Raw genomic sequence first — 5161 nt, forward strand, 5'->3', positions numbered from 1 at the left:
CTATTACTACTGTATAGACTACTTTGGAATATATTGGTTTGTGTGTATGACAGTGTGATTAATTGCAGTTAATGATGATAAAAATCTCAGTTGTTATCCAGCCCTAAATACACGATTATATAAATAAATGAGATTGGCGTTTTTATGTGTAAGGGACGTAAACATATCTAAATACTTTATATAGTATCGTAAACAGTGATACCTCTACATACAAACTTAATTTATTCCAGGACCTTGTTTGTAAGTCGAAATTGTCGTATGTCGAGCAGGATTTTCCAATAAGAATACATTATAATCCTATTCACTCGTTCCGCAGCCTGAAAACCTACACTAAATCCTTGATAAATGCTGTTGGTACTATTGCAAATAGCAATTACACTGAGCAAAACAAATAAATTATGAATAAAAATCATAATAATAGTAATAGTATTAATAATAATAATAATACCTGTAAAAATGTAACAAATGTAGTTCTAATGTGACTGATGTGTTTTGTGTGGTGTACCTTAACGTACCCTGTGGCTGACTTGACAGAGTGAGGGAGGGAGGACTTTTTACTTTCACTTTGTTCAGCTGGGACAGACAATATGCATGTTGTGTTGCACAAGTTCTGAAATAAATGATTAAAAACCTGATGAAGCTGTCGATTTTTTGGCGATGTTACCGCAACAGTAATTGTCATCCTAACTTACCGTATTTTTCAGACTATAAGTCGCAATTTGATTCATAGTTTGGCTGGGGGTGCGACTTATACTCAGGAGCGACTTATGTGTGAAATTATTAACACATTATGATATCATTTCACATGTTATTTTGGTGTTTTTGAGTGACACTGGTGGTTTGGTAAACTTGCTAGCATGTTCTTTAAGCTATAGTTATCTGAATAACTCTTAATAGCTATGGCAGGGCCGGCCCAGGCCATTTGGGGGCACTAAGCAAAATAATGCCAAGGGGCCCATGTTTTTCGTCACAGTGTACTGTGAAACCCATACATGCAACCCAACCCATATGTCCATATTTTGTATATTTATCAGATTTTTGGTTTCTCTGCTCAAGAAGGATAAATTCTCTTCGACATATTCGTGCATCTATTTTCCAAGCAAGTTTGAGCACCAATCATTGCAAAGCAGGTTCAACGTCACTCCCCAGGTCGCCAGATTGTAATGAAAAGAAAATGGATGTTTGCACCGATAAACAGCAATGCGCAACACATTATTCACGATGCTCTATTAACAACATATAAAAAAATGAGGTTGCCAGATTGGGGGCTCTTAGTGGTCAGAGGCCCTAAGCAGCTGCATAGTTTGCGTATAGGCTGGGCCGGCCTTGAGCTATGGCCACGTTCGCGTTCTGCCTTTGGCAATGTGTGTTCAATTGTCTTATTGAATTTTTATATTGAAATGCATACTTTTAGTTTATGGCGCTTTCACTCCCAAGTGGGGGCCCACTCGCACTAGTTTACGCGAAGACGAGCGCTCACACGCCAGAAGAAGACGGACAGCTACGCAGCGTCTCTGAGCGAGCGGGCGAGCGAGAGAGAGAGACGGCTGCGAACCTACGTTCATTGTTTATGCTTGTAAAATATCTCTACAGAGGCAACACCTGTGTGTATCATCTTTTCTCTTGTTGTTGTGTTTTTTCCACCCGCAATCGGACACTTAGAGCCAGTTGTGTGGTTGTCTGAACGATGTGCTAATGCTAGCGAACGCATAGCATGTTTGTGTCATTGCTGTAATGGCACCTAATTATGATTTATTTACGTTGATGCGAACCTGTTTGGTATTGAGGACGAAATTGATTCAGCAAATTATACGGATGTCCAGCATCGTCATTTGGGAGTTGAGCTCGCTGTATAGCCAGGACCGAGCCATGGCGTCCTGGTGAGGACAGTATATTCGCATTTCGTTGTTCATGCATCATGTAACATCATACTGTACACGTATTCAGCATGTTGTTCTCTATTGTATTTTTATATTAAATTACCTTTCAGGATGACATATCTGTTCTATGTGTTGGATTTTATCAAGTAAATTTCCCCCAAAAATGCGGCTTATACTCCGGTGCGACTTATGCTTTTTCCTCTTCGTTGGGCATTTTATGGTTGGTGCGACTTATAGTCCGAAAAATACGGTATAAAGACTGGTGAACGGAGGTCGGAGGAGGACCGTCGAGATTCTACACATTCTATGGCAGTATTGTCAAGTCAGTTCACGTACGCGCCCACCATGCTCATATTTTTGTATCATTTACATCTTCATTTCAATGGTAACCCTCACCTTTGTCCTTTAATCGCAACTTTTTTTCTCACAATAAAATCCGCTGTGTGTAGTCTTGCGGGAAAACAAAGTAACTGCGGCGCTGTCATAAATCGTCGTATTTCGAGAATGTCGTCGGATGTAGAAACGAATGGTGAGTCAAATTTTACGTCGGATGTCAAAAAGATCGTGTGTCGAAGCGATCGTATGTCGAGGTACCATTGTACTTGCATCAAAAGTCCCCCACCAGTGTGAACAAAGGTGAAGGATTTAAGGTACTGTATGTTTGACGGCGTGAGCAAATACCCAGGGCAAATAAACACCCCCCAATTGGGATCAGTAAGAAAAGTCAGTAACTCATTCTGATAAATGCTGATGTATGAATGTTAGGTGGGTGGTTATTTGTCAATACTGCAAGCCTAGTCTTGCCTCCTGCCTTCAGACTTTTTACTGTATATCGCTCATCACTTGACATCGCTGGAGGCAAAGGGAGAATAGAGAGCGTTCATGTTTGAGATGATCTTGGTGCTCCTCAAACACAAGTGTTTGTCTTTCACAAGAAACTGGAGGCGGTGCATGGTGGGGGGAGGGTTGACTCCAAAATCTGACAAATTGCTGAAAATTGCCTTCCCACAGTCATTCCTGTTTGGACACACTTGGCACATCTGGTTGTGATCTGGCAACAAAGGTGCCGTGGCGGAGGGCTCAGCTCTCAGAGTGGTGCCACATATTATCCACTCATTCTCCACCTTCTGGTTTTGTTTGTGAACGGATTGACACTCACCCCCAGCACTGTCTTACCCCCTTTCTCCCTGTGGGGTGTCTTGCTTGGCAGTTGTGGTGCCACAACATTCCTGAACTCCTCTCCCAATTTTAGGGGTATCAGTGGCTTGTAATTGAGGTGTCTGCAAATATGAATTTGGCACTGTCACACTGCGAGCGGAATACTCTCAAAGGGTGGAGTTTGCTACCCACCAGTGTGACAACTTCAAACTACCCCCCAAAAGGATAAGATGTCAATGTGTGGTACACTTGCATAGACTTGTACTACTTCACAAAGCTGTCCCTGTAGGCTTACTTGAAATGTAAATGTAAAAATATAATCTTGGTCAAGATAGCCAATTACTGTCCATTAATAGGTTTTGATGAACTCAATGCACTTTTACATTAACCGCTTTATTGGAAGTCAACTGGGCAATTTACAGATACAGATTAATTTACAGATTTACAGATTAATGCATGCGCTGCACGACCCACTCACGCATTGTCGCACTCCATCTGTAATGGCACCGTTTTGCCTATATAGAGAGCTAAAAGGCAGCGTAATATGAGAAGAGTGAACTCTGGCAGCCTTTGGAGCCTTATTTTAATTGGCTAAAGCCTTACAATCCCTCTCCCTACGATTAGAAATATCATGGGAAGCAATGTGGGGACGTAAGGTAGCAATTGATCTTTTTTTTAACACCTCAAGTTATACCCCATCGCAGAGAAGATATATGAATTGGTAGCACTACGCACAGTCGTGGTTTCACTTGTCATGGTTCCACTTCCCATCATGCATTGGGCATGGCCTTCATTATCATTTACTGAAAGCTCAACAAATACACTAGATGGCAATATTTAGTCACAATATACAAAGTCACAAGTCTTTCTATCCGTGGATCCCTCTCACAGAGAGAATGTTAATAATGTAAATGCCATCTTGTGGATTTATTGTCATAATAAGGAAATACAGTACTTATGTACTGTATGTTGAATGTATATATTCGTCCGAGTTTTATTCATTTTTTTCTTAATGCACTGCCAAAATGTATATGATCGGGAAAAATTATCGGGAATGATTGGAATTGAATCGGGAGCAAAAAAAAAAAAAGCAATCGGATCGGGAAATATCGGGATCGGCAGATACTCAAACTAAAACGATCGGGATCGGATCAGGAGCAAAAAAACATGATCGGAACAACCCTAGTTGACATTATTTCAGTAACTTATTAACGCAAAGACACTGGTATACAATATTCTGACAAGGGGAAGTACTGTATATCAGGCTTTAGTATAGCTCAACAGATGATATAGCATCAGGGAGTTCATTATCTTGCTTGACAAGATACCGATAGTCGAGCAGACAAACATCTTCCCTAGTAACTGAGCAAGAGGATTACTACGACTATTAGAACCCCAAATCTAACTATGACTGATAATCAGTGCAGTGCACATGCAGTGTTCTTGCCATTTACGTTGACCATAAACATTTAAAGCTTGTAGCGAAACCATGAGTACAACTAAAATCAATTCCTTACCCGTGACAATAAAGAACAAGAAATAACACCGTGGCCACAGCCATTAAAGACTGACAACAATCATGACCATAACGAATAACCCTAATAAGGCCTTTAAGAACATTGACTTCACAACATGGAATTCCCTGGCTCTTAAACAATATTAAAGCATGCAGCAAAGGAGAGACTGTGAGATTCAGGGGCCGTTTACATGGTGACCCTCCGAGAATACGAAAAATTTCAAATTTGCATTTGCATTTGCGTCTCCATTCGAACAATGTCGCAATTCCGCATGAAAACGATGTAGTATCATGCCAGGCCCTAGGGGGCAGTGCAGATTTACAGGGCGACAGAGAATGATGGACTTTGACCCCACCAAGCTCCCTCATCCCGGAAAAAAATATGCCTGCCGACTCGAAGCAATGGCATTTTTCTAAAAAGGCACAAAAATTGAAACATTCAACATATTTATTTTAAAAATATTATTAAAACAGTAAATTAAAGCTGACATTCCGCCATATTTGCTGTTTCTAATGTTTAGTAGCACCGCTGCGGACGCCCAATGTGACGTGTACGAGTGCTGACGTTAACGGCGCGGCCTCGCGCCGCAGGAGCCTTTGATATGCA

This window comes from Corythoichthys intestinalis, chromosome 7 (genome assembly GCF_030265065.1).
Source record: "Corythoichthys intestinalis isolate RoL2023-P3 chromosome 7, ASM3026506v1, whole genome shotgun sequence".
NCBI classification, from domain to species: domain Eukaryota; kingdom Metazoa; phylum Chordata; class Actinopteri; order Syngnathiformes; family Syngnathidae; genus Corythoichthys; species Corythoichthys intestinalis.